This window comes from Typopeltis vanoorti, chromosome 17 (assembly GCF_054136105.1).
Source record: "Typopeltis vanoorti isolate ZY-2024b chromosome 17, IOZ_Tvanoo_1.0, whole genome shotgun sequence".
Classification (NCBI taxonomy): domain Eukaryota; kingdom Metazoa; phylum Arthropoda; class Arachnida; order Uropygi; family Thelyphonidae; genus Typopeltis; species Typopeltis vanoorti.
This window is the reverse complement of record NC_143565.1, coordinates 30,378,696-30,399,247: the sequence shown is the minus strand read 5'-3', so window position 1 is coordinate 30,399,247 and position 20,552 is coordinate 30,378,696. Positions and strand designations below refer to the sequence as shown.

The window sequence follows — 20,552 nt, the reverse complement described above, 5'->3', positions numbered from 1 at the left end:
ATCATCTCAACCTTTCTTCATATTCAATATTCTGCAGATCAGAAATTTGTCAGTCCTTAAAAACCCTTAAAATCTCTTCATCAATTTGAAAACCAGCTGACCAAATGCGTGCACGGTACACCATATGTGGCTTAATTACTGCCTGATGTAATGAAACCATGAATATGCTGTCACTATCTAGCGAAGTGTTCACTATTTCATTGTCTCCTATCTTATTATAGTTGTTCCATTTCTTCCCCAGAATATAATATATTTATTAGTCCAAAAATTCCATTTCCTTCCCATCTTACTTCAGATACACAAGTAATATCCGTGTGTAATTTTGGGTATCTATATTCATAACTACACTTCCCATAATGTTTTGTAATTATACATAATACTGAACGCTGGTTCGAGATTATCTGGTGTAAAGATGTGCTAATCTCCTATGTAAGGTGGGGGATTTTTCTTGATTTGTTTTCTTAGGGACCACGAGTGGAGGCACTAGCTTGCCACCTTCTTCAATGTGTACCGATGAATCAGTGATAGCATTGGGCCAGCTATCTCAACGATTGGCTACCAGTGGAGATTGAACTGCCCACTCAGTGTCCAAAAGTTAAATAGGGTAACCGGCCCCGCTTACTCCCTATACGGGAACAAATAGGCGTTAGCTGATTTTAATTAGTGTATTTTGGTATATTATTGCAGTTTTCAGTGTATTTATTGCACTAGTGCTTTTAATAACATAATTGTAGAGATGTTTGTTTTACAATTCACTTCATACTCTGTGAGTATGAAGTGAAACAAGTGATTTCGAGGGACGCAGGTGTTTAGTCATAGGCCCGAGGTTTTGTGTGTGCATTACTTAAAGACCAAAAGAAAGGTCTTTTAGAAGACCAGTAAATAGAGATGAAGATACCAAATCGTTGAAAAAAAAATACCTGATGCATTTCGTTGACTACACAGAAAAATCCAACATCAGTAACCTGCGCATCAAGAAGCAAAAACCTCGGGCCCGCGGCAACGAACCTGACCATTTAAAGTCAGTGAATGCATACACCAAAGCAAATAAAACACATCACAAAAAGTCAATAACAGAACCTAGGTACCTAGAAACAAATGCTTCTGGCCTGCATCCCTGGAAAACTAACCTGACTTTTTTAAAACAGTGAAGCCAATGCAACACCCATCTGGAAACATAGCAAAAGACAATACCAGTAATGAGCACAATAAATATCTTGTAATAAACACCTCTGGACTTCGACCCTTGAAAGTTAACCTGATCTTTGAAGTCAGTGAAGCCAATACACCACATAACAAAAGCTACATTTTCTCTATAAAATTTGGAAATTACAAACATCGGTATATTTTTCATATCACATTTTTCAAATAACGAAACCCATTTCATTCATTCATATAACATTTTCCTTATAACATAATTATAAACATCTGTAACTCCTGGTCCTAGAGTATGAAGTTATAGTATGAAAACCGAAGTTTCTCTTTGAGTGACTACCTCTTGACGATAACGTAGCAGGAGTAAGTTAGAATATAACATCATATTGTTTATTTTATTTAAAATTAAAGGTGTTTTCATGCCTGATTACTTCTTTCTTACCTATTTTCTTCTAACTGTACAAAAAAAAAACAAAAAAAGTATAAGTAATTTTTTTTTCTCAGTTAATGCCAACCCTGATACCTATCGCTATCATACGAAAAAACCACTATGCAGTTGATCCTCTTGAAGAGTTTCATGTCCACTCCGTTGTCATTTACATAAATAAATTATAAATCATTTTTAAAATTTGTTAAATGCAATCTTGATATGCGATGTTTCATTTGAATCCACTCATCTCTGACGGGGAAAAAAAAAAAAAAAATCCTGAAATCCAGAAAAGAATTTAAGCTAAAACAATCAGACGGGTAAAAAAAAAAAAAAAAAAAAAAAAAAAAAATCCCGATAATTCAATTTTAAGTTTTTAAATAAGCTGCGGAACCTTTGGAATTTATAATTTTATCAACGTTTCTGACTCATTTTTGAATAGCAGATTAATAAATTTCGCTTATATCCATAAAAATGTTCCACAATTTTAAATAATTTCACTTCATCATTGTAATTCATACATTAAAATTGAGTTAGTTTACAGCTGCTCCCAGTATATTCATACTAATTATACTTCACAACAAATGAAGCTATTAGAGATGTCCAAAGTTCAGAATCTATAATCAATTTTTGTCATCTAAGCAAAAAAGGTTGTATTTCCCAAAAGAAGAAAATAACTAAAATTTTAAGGATATATATATATATATATATATGTAGAAAGTATTTTACCTTGGGTATAATAAATGTTAAAGATACCAAGCTATTTTAAACCTGGTTTTACTCCATTTCCTAAGTAAGCAAACAGACAAAAAAAGTCAAGTTTGCACCTGCAAGTGTTGCTGCAAGTCTTGCAACACTTGCAGGTGCAAACTTGACTTTTTTGTCTGTTTGCTTACTTGGGAAATGGAATAAAACTAGGTTTAAAATAGCTTGGAATCTTTAACATATATATATATATATATATATATATATCAGCAATTATTTTTGATAAGATCTACAATTTGCTGTAGGTATATAGTGATTACCTACATTCTTGACCAAATGCATTTCCTTTTTACATGAGTAGCTGGAATAGTAATTTTGATGGCACCCTTTAGATCAGGGGTCCGCAAACTTTTTAGATCATTGACCCCTTCATGGAATCCTTGATCCCTCATCGACCCCCATCATGTTAAATAAATGAATAAAACATCAATAATAAATTTCTCAATTTAAAAATAATAATTCCTTCATCCTTTTACTTCATTACTGCTTCTCAGTAAGAAATATTTAAAGAAAATACTTAAAGAAATTTATAAAGAACATTAAAATTTAAAACCCCTTTTGATCCCTAGACATTTATCGACCCCTGGGATAGCCACATGGACCCCCCCAGGAGTAGATATTGGCCACTTTGCTGACTCCTGCTTTAGATACTGGCTACAGTTCTCAAGTGATTTTTGTGCATTGCAAATTTGAAATTTGCATACATATCTAAATTGCAGGTGAATTCATTTAACTACCTAGGATGTATGATCACATATGAAAATGAAAAAAGATATAAACCTAAAAATTGCAACATATTTAAAAATAACAGATGTAATTAACTCTATATTTAAACCAAACCTAGTTCAAAAACAAACCGGACTAAAAGTATACAATACATTAGCCCTACCAGTCTTATTGTATGGAAGTGAAATCTGGACAATAAAACAAAAAGACAAACAAAGATTAATAACAGCAGAAATGAAGTTTATGAGAAAAACTGCGAAGTATACTTTATTTGATCACAAAAGAAATGAAGAAATTATGAAAGAATTAAACCAAGAATCAGTAATAGAAAAAATTAAAAAATATAAGCATAAATAGATGGAACACATTCAAAGAATGAAAATAGAAAGATTACCAAAACAAGCCTTAAAGTATAAGCCATTAGGAAAAAGAAAACCAGGATGTTCTCTTAAAAGATTCAACGATGACTTCTAAGGCCAGAACAGGCCACACTAGGCCTAAATCCTTGATATGCATGATGATGATCTGAATTGCAGTTATTTATTTATATATATATATATATATATATATATCAGTGGTATTGCATGTCCATTTCAGTTGAGTGTGCTGTCACTAGTTATGCAACACATGCTACAAAACGCTTGATAATTTGACCATATGATTGCATTATTTATCTATGTATGAAGGTTTTTTTAAGAGTGCATAGTGCATCAGCACTCATCTTAATTGGTCCAATGCAATTAATTGTAGGATAACTTTGAATACTTTAATTTATTAGTTAATTGTAACCAAATCTGCATAGAGTGGGAGACAATGTTTCAAGATATGTTAGAAAACAATAATGAAGGATAATGCTATATTTGGTTGGTATATTTGAATTATTCAAAGGCGCAATTTGGAAGAAGAGGACGAAGCTTACCTCCTTCAACTACTGTCATACAAGCCTCAAAAAAAGTTATAAATTATTTATAGAAAATAATATATTAAAACTTGTCTGTATTGGTTGTCTCATTTCACACTCTACTTCGTCTTCTGGTTTCAAAGGGCTCAAAGGTGTCTGTATTTGTGACTGCACATCCAGGCTATTAATATGAATGGAATGTGATGCAATGTTTATGCATTGAAAAAGAGTCTTTTTTAGTATGTATGTATGATGTGTATATATATATATATATTTTAATTTCAGCAATCACGCAAAGCCAGGGAACAATTAGGGAGTCTTTAACAGAAATATATATATATATATATATATATATATTTAATTTCAGCAATCAAGCAAAGCCAGGGAATAGGGAGTCTTTAACAAAAATATAATATCAGTGATATTGCTATTTTGCAGGTGTGCACTGCATACTTATAGAAGAATTATATAATATAGAAGAAATTATAAAAAGAGGGGACGTTAAGTTGGGAAGAACCAAAGGGCATCTCTGGTATAAAGTTGTATAAAGATGTGAAGAAGGGTGTGAAGAATAGATTTTTATGTGGAGAGTTGTTAGTGAATGGATTGCGTTGCCTGAGTGTATTGTGAGTGCAGATAGTGTAAATGACTTGATAGATAGTGTAAATCTCAAAAAGTTTAAATAGATGTTGCTGATTGAGCAGGTCTCTCACGATGAGACTCATCGTGGTTTACCAAAATAATAATCTCTGAATTAAAATTTTTCGATTCAACTTACAGCTGTGGCATGACAAATGTTTCACCAACAGTCAGTTCATCCCAGTCACAACAGCATATTTTTCATGACTTCCACAGCCACACCTATAATTCTCTCCTGTATTCCAGATGATCATCAACAATGCAGCTAAAGGTTGCATTGACATTTTAATCTTTTACATATCAAAAAAAAAAAAAAAAAAATTCAAGGAAAATCATATAGCTTGACCAATCCATTGACTTGGCTACTAAGGTATTCCACACAGATCAGCACAAAAAGAGGGAGTGTTATTTCAATGAAAAAGTATGCATTCTTATAAATGATGTATAGTAATGTAAGATATGATAATTAATAAATAACGTAAAACAGATTTACCAGTCTGTGGGATGAGACAGTTTCTGATCATTCCCAAGCAGCACATCATTTCCAAGTAGTGATGCTTGTTTCTTTGAAAAAAAAGAGAACATTCACTTTCTATTTATTCATGACACAAAACACATTCAAACTTGGACCGGTAGAAACATGTTCTTCATACACAAGGATCTGACTTCCCCAAATCTAGGCATTGTGCTTTTTAACTATCATTCATAGAATGTATGTTAATAATTAAAAAATACATATTTGAGAAATCCTTTGTTATTTTCAGTCCTCTATAAGATAACACAAAATGCCCGATGTTCTTTATCAACAGAATGTGTATATGGTTTTCGTTGTAAACAATTTCTTAACACTTTCTTTACTATTATTTGAAATGCTGGAGTTTATACCTTGCATATAAAGTTGACCTAGATGAATTTTGTGCATTAATTTCTGCATCCTACTTCCTCACTCACTGAAGTCTTATTGATTTTCTTAGTAATGATATACATAACACCCCGTTGCTACTAAATTGTAAAGAGCATATTAGATACATGAACTTTCTGGTTGCAAATGTTTCTCAGAACTTGTAGCATATTTAGTTTTTTCTAACCAGAGGAAAACATTTCTTGGCATCTTTAATTTATAGTATAACTAAGTGAAAAATCTTTCAACATCTATCTCTAATCCAGAGTATTTTAGTAATAAGGTGTGGCACCTTTTGATATATGGAAATATATCAAACACCTACTTATATATGGAAATATGACTTCTGCATTATTTCAACCTTGATATCACTTCTAGGTCTGGCTCCCACTGATGCATCTCAATAAAGGTCAAAACCAATCTGGGTAGTGCCCCTTCCCATAATGGATAGCATTATGCATGTCCATAAGGATATGTGCATTGCATTATGAGATACTGAGGCAATTGATATACAAGCCTCTATATACAAGTAGCACAATTGTGAAGTGACTTCATGCTCAAACTGTTTGCTTACACTTGAATAAAGGATGAAATCAAGAATATAATTTCTTGTCATCTTTAAATTATAGTAGTATAACAAAGTGAAAAACCATTCGACAGAAAGTATTAATATGGAGTTGGTCCACCCTTGGCTGCTATAAGAACCCTTCTTCAATCTTCCAGGAAGGCTTTCCACTACATATCAGGCATATGTGGCAATTCTCTTCTAGAACAACAGCATTAACATTAACTGTTTGAAAGGGCCTTCACTGAACTGTTGCCATAGAGCTGGAAGCACAGAATTATCTAGAATATCGTTATAAGCCACAGCGTTAAGATTTCCCCATCATCGGAACCAGGGGCCCAGACAATCATGCTCCCTGCCACCTAACTTCATAGTTGGTACAACACATTTGAGCAAATATCATTCCCTGGCATTTACCAAATCCAGACTTGTCTGTTGGACTTCCAGATGGTGAGTCAACTGCTTGAGAGTCCAGTGGTGGCGAGGTTTGCACCACTCAACCCAACACACCATTGCGTGCAGCTGACAGATCATACAAACCCATGGTCTTCAACATGGTGCAGCTGACAGACCATGCAAACCCATGGTCCTGATGAACAGTTGTGGTGCTGGCATTGCTTGCAGAGACATTTCAAAACTTGGCAGTGAGTGTTTCAACTAAGAACAGGAAATTTTCCTGTTCTTGCCCCACTCTGTGATTTTATGTGACCTACTGGGTCACAATTTGCTGCTGTTGCTCCTAAATTTTCTACTTCACAATAAGATTAGTTACATCAGGCCAGCTGCAGCAGGGCAGAAATCTCCTGAACTGAGTTATTGCAAAGGCAGCATACTATTATAGTGCCACATAAAAAAATCACTGAGCTAATTATCTCATTTTCTATAATCTCATTTTACTGTTAATCTCTGTTTCTCTATGAAGATCAGAAGACCATGTGCTTCCTTTTATACCTGTATAAGTAATGGTCGTGATATACTCTAGTTTCCATAAATTAAGGAACAAAGAGAAAACTTGCGATTGATGCTGAGTCTCAAATGAGTGGTTCTGTCAGCAGTAGGCTGTCAACAGTATACGTAAATGTACAATAAATCAGCATAAAAGTGGATGTTTTGGAGTGATTTTCCATTTTGTGCCTAGAGTGAGAACAGATAATTACATGTGAGTCATTCCATGGTTCACATGCAGTTCCACAGGCAACAACCGCATTGGGTGACTGATACCTCTGATTATCTGCTTGCTGAAATAGGAGCACTAACCTGAATCCGATGCAATCTGACTTTGTGTCACCTACTGGAACATTAGTATCCACTTCTGCGGTGCACAGAACACTTCACGAAAGTGTTATGCATACTTGGTGAACAGTAGTCTATGTGTCCCTATCCCTTCGCCACAGGAGCAAATGTTTGAAATAGGTCAGGCTCCACATTAACTGACCCAAGACCAGTGGGGGACAGTAATGTTCACAGATGATTCCCAATTGCTCTACAAGTGATACCAGGCATGCTCTGATTCTGGACAGAATGAGAGACATGTTCATCCTTTTAATATCTGTGAAAGGGACACTTATGGTGGAGATAGTGTGATGATTTAGAGAAGCATCTTGTTCGGTGGACACAATGACCTGCATGTGCTTCTTAGCAAAGCCATAATGTTGCAACTTATAGAGATGAGGTTCTGGACCTCTGTGTTTGTCCGTTGCAGGTGCGATAGGGGAGACTTTATCCCAAGATGATAATTCTGGTCTTCATCATGCAAAGTTTGTGGACGGATATCTTCAAAAGAGACTATTATATGTGTGGACTGACCAGCTATCTCTTTCTCCTAACCTCAGTCCTGAATGAATGGCAATGACTTATTACTGAATTAAACTATTTATTTACAATTTTTGTGGGTGTTTCTTTTACATCTGCTTTTCACTGAATTGCATAAGAATTCATCATACAATTTTTGTGGGTGTTTCTTTTACGTCTGCTTTTCACTGAATTGCATAAGAATTCATCATACAATTTATGAGTTGTCACAATTTTTCTCTGTCTTCCTTAATTTATGGAAAGCAGTGTATATAGCAACATCTGTTGCTATAATCTTTATAATAATAACAGACCTCAGGCATGGTGAGCTATAGTAAACAGAGGGTTATCCTAACTCACCATGCCTGAGGTCTGCTATTCAACTGCTTTGTCTTACTCTTTTCTGTGTTTATAGTTTTCTGTATAAGTGTCTAAGATTTTCATGACTTAGTGAGCTTTAAATAGTTTCAGCTTCCAATAAGCAGGGTTATATTCTTGCACTTGGCAAGGTCTAGCTTAAAATTTGCTTGTTGTGCTCTAAATACCATGAGATCTGGGTATAAATAATACTAGAAAAGTTGTAAGCAAAATTAATCATGGACATGGCTGGAGTAGAATTATACTTCCATGCCGTGAAAGTATAATGTAGAAGTGTAATGTTCATTTCACATGTTAACTAAGATAAATTGCACATCTGTCCTTCCTAGTTGAAATAAACATATAATGACAACAAATATAGAAGGTGTTAAAAAATGCGGGAGGGGTAAAAAAAAGAAACCCTCAACTATTTCATATGAATATAAGAAGCTTTTGCCAATATGGAAGCCTATATAATATGAATCAAGACTTTGATAGCTGAACATTAAGTTACTAAATAAGCTGAACTGGATTGAGTAAATTTTCACTGCATGATGTGCAGATGGGAGGTGCCTTGTCAAAGAGGGATTACTTTACACATTTGCCAGCCTTGCTGGCCAAGTGGTTAGCATATCCGCTCTCCAGCCAAAGGGCTGTGGGTTCGAATCCCACCGTGGGCATGGATATTTGTGTTGGGAGTTTTTTCCCGCTTGGTTAAAGTGGGAAAAAACTTCCAGTATCTCCCATAATACAAAGCAGATCTCCTTGCAGACATGTATAATGCTATGCATTAAAGGAAGGGCCACTACCCAGACTGGTTTCGACCTTTTTTGAGGTCTTGTCAGTGGGAGCCAGACCCAGAAGTGGTGATACTAAGGCAGAAGCAACAGAGAAGTCATATTTACCTATACAAGTTGCCAAAAGGTGTACCACCTTATTATTAAATTATTCTGGATTTAGAGAAAGATGTTGGAAGTTTTTTTTTCCACTTGGACTTGGTTAGACTATAATAAATTTAGTTTAATCCTTTATCCAATTGTAACGATAAAGGATTATCCTTACACTTGGATAAAAAAGGTCGAAACCGGTCTGAGTAGTGGCCCTTCCCTTAATGCATAGCATTATGGGAGATATTAAGACAAGGAGTGATGAGAGCCTGGTCCACCTTTACCAAGAGTTGCCTCAGTCCTGAAGATACTTCAGCGCAAACTTTGTTTGCTTACACTTGGATAAAGGATTAAACTAAATTTATTATGGATGTTTGTGATTGTCTGTGGAAATAGTAGTGGTGGTCGGCAGTAGGTGGCGTTGTTGTAGTTGCAGTCAGTTGGTGGATTGAGTGGTGGAGACAGAGTTGTAGAGCAGGTGCCCTTCTTCGATGAGTCTTTGGACTCCCTGCAGGTGTCAAATAATAATAATAATAGCAACAGAAAGATCTGATTTTTCACTCAGACTACATATCTCTAAAAGTAAATGCTAAACCAGTGGGAGCTAGACCCAGAAGTGGGAGAATGTACAACTTTACACACCTAATTGCATGATGGTGATAAGGAGATCAAGATATTCTGTAATGGCAGTGAAATTACTAAAGAGGATAACTGGAAGTTCTGAAATCTTACCATAATCATTTTCAGTTATGTACTGTGTACATGAGTGTATTCTTAAGGGGATTACATGATGCTATAACAGTCCAGTAATTAAGTTTTCATAATTTGAACAATTTTATTCCAAATTAAACTGTGATTTGTCAGGTCTTCAATACTGTCAGTTATCATCTACATTTTGGTCCTCCGAGGCACTGCTAACTCTATCCATTCACACACCTAGATAGCTCTTGGTTTTCTTTCTGGATGTTCATGTCATTCTTGCATCAAATCTATATTGCTAACTTTGCATTCCCCCATTCTTTTAAGATTAGCTCTGTTTGCATATTCTTGAATGCTAATAATGCCAAGTTCTTTTCATATATCTTTATTATTTTTAATATGGTTCTGCCATGTTTGGATTACTACTTTTTCTCAGAACTCTCATATCTGTAGTCTAGTCTTTCATCAACTGCTTTATTTCTGATAAAGCATTAAGATCTGTAAGTAAAACTGGTTTGAACAGCTTATCTACTGCTAGTTGTGGTGTCTTGACTAATTTTTTTCTTCTTCCATATAAATTTATTAACTCAGCTTCCTTTCATTTCAGAATTCTAATATCAGTTTCAATATTTAATTTGCGTATTCACTAAAATTGTGCCAAATAGCTGACACATTTTGCTCCTGTGTTGATTATTGAAAATGCAGTTGATGTTTTTATGTTCTGCCTATTTTCATATTAAATTTGTCAAAATAGTTATTCAGTTTAATTGAAAAGTTTGAAGATGTTGAATGCTCTGCTTTAGTAATGGATTCAGAAAAACCCAGTGGATTTACCTTTCTTCATTGGAAACAATGCTAGTAAAGGTAGGCGAGGAGGTGACATCATATAACAAAAAAAAAAAAAAAAAAGCAAAGAACTGAGTTTGATGCAGTATCTCTAATTTTGATATAAGGTTTAATGTTAATTTCCTTCATAAAGTGATCCATATTGATGATGAATCACAGTGGAAATAATGTACAACCTTACACACCCAATTTTATATTAAATTGTCTTCTATACATCCTTCATTTCTGACTGCTAGCTTTCAATTTAACTGTTAGCTATATATTGGCTTGTATAATCTTTTTTTTTTTTTCTTTTCTTTCTTTCCTTTTTTTTTTTTTTTTTCTCCTCATATAATACGATTTTAGCATTTTGAGCAGCTTTTCTCTCCATTTTCCATATCTACAGAACTTAGATGCAGATCGTTGTCATATTCTAATGATTTCAATTGTCACAGAGAGTGCAACTGTTGGGATACAAGGCCTAAAGAATGAGTTGATCAGAATGAGAAATCAGATAAGGAATATGCACAGTGAGACTACACATATGTTGATGGATATAGGAATTAAAAGCGCAAAAGGACTGAATGAAGGAAAGTAGAGAAAAATAATTGATGAATAACTTGAGAGTTGATGTATGGGAGATTCTATTATTAAAAGTATGATGAAAGAGAAGGTTTACAATATCTGTTTTCCAGGAAGGAGGATAAGCAACATAATTGATGCTTTGAATATGAGAAGTAAACAAGCAAGAGATTTTAGTGGCGGTTGTGAGAAGGAATGATTTGGTTTAGATAAGAAGAATGTGAGGATGGATATCAGGTGGTAACTGAAGAGAGTGAAGGATAAGTATGGCAGGAAAGGTTTTCAGTGTGTTGCTAAGGTATGACAATGATGAGACAGAGAGTGAGAATCATGAATGATATATTGGCAGAGCTGTGTGAAGAGCAGGGAGTGCAGTTTGCAAATGTGTGGGATGTATTTGAGGGAAGGATGGATTTGTGCAAAAGTGGCGGATTGCATTTAAATGGTGAGCATCAACCATAGAGACTATTGCTAGAAGGAAGTGTAATGAGTGATGTGAGCAAGAGATCAGAGGAAATAAGAGATGAAATGAAAGATCAGGAGAGTGGAACGGGCGAGACCGAAGTGCTTGTTAACCTCTTAATAATCTCTTTATTCCTACTTCTCAGTGTGTTCTTTGTAATTTGATGTTGTTTTCACCACCTTTGCAATATGTTTTCTAAACTTTAACTCTCTGTAAAAGCCCTCCAAATTCCTGTCCTATAGTTCTGTATAGTTATCTATAGTTCGTTTTCATCAATATAGTGCATATCTTATGGTCTTTTCATCCAAAAAGTGCATGATCTTATACTTGGCTATGTTAAATTGGCAGCCATTTACCTTTCCCCTTACTGCCAGTCTATTTAAGTCTTTTTGCAGGATATCTATATCATCTTTATTGAGTACTGCTCTTCCCATCTTTGCATGATCAGCAAACAACTGAATATTTCTGCTTAAAAATCATTTCCTATATTAATGATGTATAAATTAAAAAGCAGAGACCCAAGCATTGATCCTGCGGTACACTAGTCACTTGCCTTCTCCTGAACTCGACTCCTGCATACACCACTCTTTCATATCTGCCCATCAACTATCCTTTTATAGAAATCAGCAGCCTTGTATTGATCCTCGTTTGCTTCAGTTTATGCAACAGAATTCCAATATGGAATCCTGTCAAATGCCTTTGCAAAGTTCAACAGTATCATTTAGTAGTCATTTCCTTTAATTAAATCAGTTGCCACTTTATTATGAAAAGAAAGCAAATTACTAGGGCAACACCTATGTTGTTCCCTATAAAGTATCATATTCCTGCCCACCCAGTCCTGAATTCTCTTTCACCAACTTCTCCAGTATTTAAACTACCACTTTTGAGATACTGATTAGAACTTGCAACTTCTATCTTGAAGTCTCCTTTATGCAATGAAACTATTTTGCTGTGTGAGTCCCAGAATAGAGGCTCAAATTAAACAGTTTCATTCAAAGGAGGTACCAGTTCACTTCAACATTCTCATAAAATGCTAGCTGATATGCCATCTCATCCCATGGCTGTGTTCACATTAAGGTTGTGTACTATCAGAAGCATCTCCAATTCATCTATCTCTATTCCTGCATCAGTCAGTATCATATACTTTTAATAATAGAATCTCCCATACATCAACTCTCAAGTTATTCATGGAGGGAGGAATTGGAAGGCCGGGATATCACCAGTGCGTGGGAAATTGTGAAAGAATATTTGTTATCAGCAATGGTAAGTTGTATACCACGAGTGAAGAAGAGGGCGCAATTTGGAGTAAAGTGGATGACAAACAATATTAAACAGGAATTGCATGCGAAAAAGAGGCTATGGAAGAGATATAAGGAGACAGGTGAAGAGATGCATGAGGAATATAAGACACAGGCCAGAAGAGTGACTCGTGTGGTAAGGAAAGCGAAACTGGAATATGAGAGGAGATTGGCCCTAAGATCCAAAGAAAATCCTAGGGAATTTTTTAGCTATGTGGCCAGTAGGAGGAGAAATGACTGTGGAAGAATGATATTGTGGGATAAAAATGGGAATAGAGTGACTGATGCAGAGGACATAGTGGAATTGTTCAATGAACACTTTATTGGAGTATTTCATCCTAGAGGAGTCAGTTTTAATGCTAGAGGGATAGGACTGGTACGAGGTCTGGAGGTACAGGAGGAGAGTGTGTTTCAGATACTGAGTACTCTGGATGTCAGTAAAGCTGTGGGACTGGATGGTATTTCGCCATGAGTTTTGAGAGAATGTGCTAGGGAATTGACAATACCTTTAACGTGGCTTTTCAATGAAAGTCTGGCTTTGGCAAAGGTGCCCAGGGAATGGAAGGAAGGTAAGATAGTGCCATTGCATAAGGGTGGTAACAGACTGGAAGTGTCTAATTATAGGCCAGTCTGTGTGTCATCAGTAGTTGTTAAGATCTTGGAGAAAGTAGTGAGGGACCGTGTACAGCATTGGGCAGATGAGGGTAATGTTATCTGTGAGAATCAACATGGATTTGTGAAAGGACGCTCTTGTTTTAGCAATATGCTAGCCTTTTATAATAAAGTTACAAGAGCATTAGATGAGGGAAAGGCATATACTGCAATTTTCTTAGACTTGGCGAAGGCATTTGACAGGGTGCCACATGATAAGCTGATATTTAAGTTGCAGCACATGGGTCTGGATGTCAGATTGGTCAACTGGATTCAGGATTGGCTGTCTGATAGGTATCAGAGAGTTGTGTATGGTGGAGCAGTTTCCAGGAGGCAGAGGGTTACAAGTGGGGTCCCACAGGGCTCAGTACTAGGACCTATATTGTTTAACCTTTATATCAATGACATAGCCAGTGGATTGCAGGGGGATATTCAGTTGTTTGCGGATGATGCGAAGCTTGGAAGGATTATTAGTAATAGTGCAGATGTGGTAGCCCTGCAAGAGGATTTAAATAAGCTAGATAGATGGGCAAATGAATGGGGGTGTCAGTTTAATGCAGCAAAATGCAAGGTCTTGAGGTTTGGGAAACATCGATGGGATGCTGCATACTCTATGGGAGGAGTTATACTGGAGGAAGTAGGGGAGACAAGAGATCTGGGGTTGATGATTGATAGAAACCTGAAGTTTAGGGGACATATTGCAAAGGTGGTGAAGGTAACACAGAGGATTGCTGCTATTATGAGAAGGACACTGACCTGCAGAGATAAGAGGGTTATCATTCCGTTGTATAAGTCTCTGATCAGACCACACTTGGACTATTGTTCTCAGATTTGGTCCCCAGGATTTGAAGGGGATAAATTAACCGTGGAAAGGATACAAAGACGGATGACAAAGATGGTTTCAGGACTGTACAAGGATAGTTATGAGGATCGGCTGAGAGAATGTGGACTGCAGAGTTTGGTGGATAGAAGAAGGAGAGGTGATATGATTGAGACTTTTAAACTGTTGAGAGGTGGTTACAGGGTTGACACTGGGGAGTTCTTTCGCTTGGTTGATCAGCGGGAAGGAGTGATGACAAGAGGCCATCCCTGGAAGTTACGAAAGGAAACTGTGAGCAAGAGGGTAAGGAGTGGTTTCTTTGTGTGGAGGGTGGTTGAGCCGTGGAATGCATTGCCTGATGGAGTGGTGGGAGCGAGAACGGTCAGTGGGTTTAAGGAGTGGTATGATAAACTTTGTGTTTCTCAGAGGGGGACTTCCCCTCGATGAGTCTTGACAGACTTTGTCTTAGAAAGGACCTCCCTCGATGAGTCTTTTGACTCCTTGGAGGCCTGAATAATAATAATAATAATAATATCTGGCAGTGAGATTTCTCTATCTGGATGTTATACATTTGCAAAATGATCACCCAGTAACTGAGCTATTTTGCTTGCTTTTGTCACCTTCCTTGTGAGATTAGTTAGAAGAAACTGATCAGGCTATAGATTATGGAGTTTTAGTCGATAGGAGTTGAAGTTCAGAGGTCATATAGCAAAGATTGCAAATACAACTCAGAGGACAATTGCAATGCTAAAACAAATGACATGTGTGGATAAGTAAGTCAATTTTTCTTCTTTATATGACCTCACCTCCTGGTTTCTGGGGTGATTCCACAATGCTAAAATTGATATTTAGACAATGGAATGCAGATTATGAGGAAATATTGGGAATTTGTGGATTGCAGACACAGCAAATAGGACAAAGAGGGGGTGATAGACTCATAGATAGACTTTTTTATTTTATGGATAGTGGGGAGAGGATGAGAGGGCATCCATGGAAATAGGGAATGAATGTAATCAAGGGTCTTGACTACATTCATTCCAAAAATATTTGTTCATAAAGTGAAAAAGGTACAAAAATACTCTGAAAGAGGCTAACTCCAAGCTAGTCAACAATAACAAAATATGGTGTAAAAAAAAAATTGCCTGGTAATTTCAAACCAGTCATTGAATACATCTAACTTAGGAACATAGTTTCTATTAATTAATTCTGAGAATTTTGTATTTTCTCTACTAATTGCCAATATACAACATTCATCTGCTATAGATTTTGAAACTGCTTGTATAAAAAAAGTTAATTAGCATAGCATAGCATGCAGAAGTAATAACAGACTAAATTAAATTTAGTCTGCTAATCTAAATAAGTTAAATAAGTTAAGTATTTGGTTTTAATAAGAGCTTCTGTAGCTCAGTCAGTTTTGACAATGCTCTTTGGTCGGAAAGACCTGGGTTCAAATCCCATTTAGGATTCAAAGAACCTTTATTGAAGCTTTTCAACTGAAGATAAATTAGCCACTCTAATACAAAGGTAGCCTGGTTTTTCACCACGTACACAGGCAAAACCAGCCAGGAGAACACAAGCAATTTACATACAAAGCATGCTTATAGGCATATGGCTAACCACCTTATCCTGAAATCGAAGGATACCTTGGACGATTATGAACACTCGAGGACCCATTAAGAACTGTAAAAGAATAGATTTGGTTTTAATTTTTTTTTTCTCACATGTATTACCTTGGAACCACCTAGATGTCTTACAAATATAGATAAAAGAAAAACAAAATGATCCTTCCTTTCATGCTTACATGGTGATCAGAATACATTATGGAAAATTATGGAGACAACTACCGTGTTAAAGTAAAACTTTAGTTTCGTATAAACGAAAATGAACACTCAACGTTTAGACCTTCATATCAAGGTCATCATCTGGAGCATACACATATATACAAGAAACAAGCTTCACTACAATCTACATGGTTTGCTAAAGTTACTGACCAACCGTTACAACAATTATTGGCCTGATCTCTGGTGGAGAAAAAAAAACCTTTACTACATCAAAGCTAGAGTCCTATTATTATTATCTATTAGGTTGCAAAATTAAATTGGGCTGGAGAGCCCAATTTAATTTTGCAATATATTTATATATATTTAAAAAAAACAACAACTATGTGATTATACATATACATTTCAACCAATTGGTGTTGAATAGTTTCTAATAAAAGCTGAGAATTGCTTAAAGTCCTGAAGTATGCTAGATACTAAGTAGGCTGAATATGTGCCATTCAAATTCTTGGAATTTTTATGCCACCATTATTGTTGAAATTAGGGTGGTTAATCAGAATTTCACAAGCTTCTTTAAATTTTCTTTCATACCAGGTTTTTGCATGATGTAAAGAGCAGGTGCTTTTCCAATCAATTTGGTGTAGGGTGTTAATAGTGTGATCTGAGAGGCCTGCTTCACTAAAATTGTTATATTTAATGTGTCTTTTGTGTTCTTTTTTTTTTTTTTTTTTTTTTTTTTTTTTTTTTTTTTTTTTTTGGGATTGTACGTCCAGTTTCACCAATATAAGGTAAGTTACAGGTGCAGTAGATGCAATAAACTTCAGGATGTGCCAGTGGGAGGAGAGGATCCTTAGAGGGAGTTGAATATGTTTTTTAATTTTATAGGTGGTTTAAAAGTAGCATTAAGATTATAATGGTGTAGGATTCTATTGATTTTTTCTGATAACCCTTTAATGTATGGGATGGCTATGGTTTTACTGTAATCTATATTATTTTTTGATGAAGTTTTATGAAGAATTTTATTAATAGTATTTTTGTTATAGCCATTATTTATAAATCTGTTGCTAATAATTTTTAATTCTTGTTCAAGGGCTTGTTGATTAGAGCAAATTGTTACAGCTCTGCTTTTAAGGGTGTTAATGACTCAAAATTTTTGTGATGGGTGGTGATATGAGTTAGCATGTATATATTTGCCAGTATGTGTGGTTTGTGGTAAACCGTGAAGGATTTAATGCTGCAGGAGGGACGTGTGACCAGTGTATCCAGGAACAGGAGCGAGTTCTGATTTTCAATTTCAATAGTAAATTGTATGCATTCATTTGTTTGGTGGAAATTTGTTCTGTAGGAGAAGAATTGTGTCACTGATTGGGACGTTTGGGAAAAGAGCATAAATGTCAAAACTGACTAATAAATCATCTTTGCCGAGTGTTATGTTTTTAAATTTGTTTATAAAGTGTTGTGTGTTCTTTATATAGGAGGGGGAATGACCTACCAACTCCTTGAGTGTTGATGCTAATTTCTTGGCTAGGTGATAATTAGGGCTGTTTATTCCTTTAACTATCGGTTGAAGCGGAACATTTTGTTTGTGTACTTTAGGAACACCATATATTCTGGGAGAACAGGCGTAATGGGGTATAAGTTTTTTAACAGTGTCTGATGGCCAAGAAGTGATGGACTTAAGTAATTTCTCAGTTTTTTCTTTATTCTGTTAGTTGGATTATACTTTACAAGCTGATAGGTGTTATCGTAGCTTAGTTGATTGATTTGATGGATGTAAGTTGATCTATCAGGGAAGACAATGGCATTAACTTTGTCCGATTTTGTTATAATTATATCTTGATTAGCTTTTAATGACTTGATTGCTACTAGTTCTGCTTTTGTAAGATTGCTATATAAGGTTTTCTTTTTATTCAGAACATCACTGGTTTCAAAACGAATTTTATCAGCTTTAATAGGAAGAGACTTAATGCCTATGTGGTATGTAAAATCCAGTTTACTAACAGCTATAGGTGCTTTTTTAACGATTAACATTTCTGACATAAAGGGTGAAGCAAAATGCTTTCATACTCCCCACTATCTGATAGGGAAACAGTGAGTGGAAAAATTTATGAGCCAATTGCTTGCCCTGAGCGGACTTGAAGATTAAACATCAGAATTGGAATTTAAGATAGCTTTTGGTCTTTTATGTTTGAAGTAATGTTGCTTTGTAATTTGCAGCTAGTTGAACCAATTTATTGGGGTGTACAGATGCTTTTGAAAAGAACTTTGTTGTTATATCAGGAAAGTGTAAATATAGGGAACATCTGTGTCTCGATGGAGTTGCACATTTCTTACGAAGCAAGGAGTGTTTAGGGTCATTTGTAGACATTTATTTTGCACTCGTAACTTGAGAATATTAGTATCAACGGTATGGCTCCAAGCCGGAGAAGCATAAGTGAGTATAGGATGAACCATCAGTTTATAGATAAGTAATTTGGAAAACATTCTGACCTCAAGGGAAATTCACACAAAAACAAGAATTAGGCTGTCCAAATGCTACGTATGGTCAACACTGCTGTATGGAGCAGAAACCTGGACAATATCAAAATATTGTGAAAATAAACTAAAAGCCTTTGAGATGCGGATCCTCAAAAGGATTTTTTGGCAGTCCCATGGACTGCCAAAAAAACTAATTTAGAAATATTAGAGATGATTGGAGAAGATAGGAATCTGTTTAAAACCATTAAAAAAAGGAAAACCACCTACCTTGGTCACATACTAAGGCATGAATCCCTACAAAAATCACTTCTAGAAGGAATGATACAAGGAAAAAGAAGAAGAGGAAACAAACAACAGATTGGATGGGAAATATTAAGGACTGGATTTTCTTGTCCTATGAAGAATGCAAAAAAAAAGAAAAGCATAAAACTGTACATGGTGGAAGCTCATGGTAGTCAACCTCCTGGAAGGAGATGACATCTGACAAGACAAGAATTTGATTCTGGTGTTTAGCTTACTGTTCCTGTTGATTAGAGGATAGAGTTGAGCAATGGCTTTTGATATCTTTAACACAGAGAACCTTGATATGGCAACTGAAAGTTAGCCTTCTGTCCAGTAGTACACTAAGGTACATGGTGTACACTACTTGGTGTACACCTTCTGTCCAGTAGTACACCATGGGATTTTTGTGTTAAACAGGAAGATGTCCCCTTTAGGAAGCATCGGTCTTCTGGTGAATAGCATGGCTACTCTTCTGGGGATTCACTTGCAGTCTCCATTTGGCAAACCATTTTTGAATCAGTAGTAGGTTTATTGCAGTTTTTTGATGGCAAGATGTGGCTGTAGAGATCTGGCTAATATTGCTGTATCATCCGCATAAAGAGCCATGATAGATGACAATGGATTGTGTGGAATATCACACGTGTATGGAAAATAGAATCAGTGCTGGTAAGGATCCTTGTGGGACTCCAGCCAAGATATATTTCTGTGCTGATACCGCACCGTTGATCTTGATTTGCGTATGCCTGTCAAAAAGGTATGATTTAATTAGGTGAACCACATCCAATGGTATTCCAGTTGAGATCAGTTTATGCAGTAATTTGAAATGCCAAATTTCATCAAATGCACTGGCTATATCAAGGAAAATAGCCCCAGTGCATTGATGCCAATTGTATCCAATGGAGATGTATTCGACTAGTCTATGTATCTGTTGTGTGGTACTGTGGAATTGATGGAACCCAAACTGCTCTTTAGGAAGAATGTTTAACTTGTGTACAGAGGCTTGGAGTCTGGTAAGAATAACTTCCTCTGCAATTTTACCCAAATTTGAGATGAGGCTGATTGGTCTATAATTTTGAGGTAGGTGCAGGTATTTTCCGGTCTGATGGATTGGAATTATATCTGCCACCTTCCAGCAGGAAGGGAAATGTTTGAAACGGAGGATGGAATTAATTATGTTGGTCAGATGTACAATAGTACGAGGCAGCAGCTTTATCACCTTGTTGGTGATGCCATCAGGTCCAGGAGCCTTTTTATTTTTTAATTTCTTGTTTATATCATATATTTCTGCTGGTGATATGGATGCAATTTGATTAGAGCAGGTTACAGAAGATTTTAATGAACATCTGACATGTTGATGGATCTTGTAGATGTGATTGAAGTCTAGATGTTCATATGAGGGTTTACATTGCTCGTCTAAGTTTTCTGCTATTGCATCGGCTTTATCTGCATCAGTGTGGATGAGGCCCAGATCTGTTTGGAGAGGGGAAGAGACTTGTTTTTATTTTTAATCTTTCTGATTAGATTCCAAATGGAGTGATTGTCAGCAGAGATAGAAGTCAATC

At 35.9% G+C, this 20,552-nt stretch overlaps 1 protein-coding gene across 1 annotated transcript in view; it reads left to right on the top strand.

Annotated features, from left to right (window-relative positions):
• The first annotated feature begins 1,481 nt into the window (after window positions 1-1,481).
• The window catches only part of Pngl (N-glycanase Pngl), a 96,975-nt gene continuing 77,904 nt past the window's right edge, over window positions 1,482-20,552 (top strand). The window contains exon 1 of the mRNA XM_090407270.1: window positions 1,482-1,518. The gene's annotated coding sequence lies outside the window, so the exon portion shown is untranslated. The remainder of the gene's footprint in view (window positions 1,519-20,552) is intronic.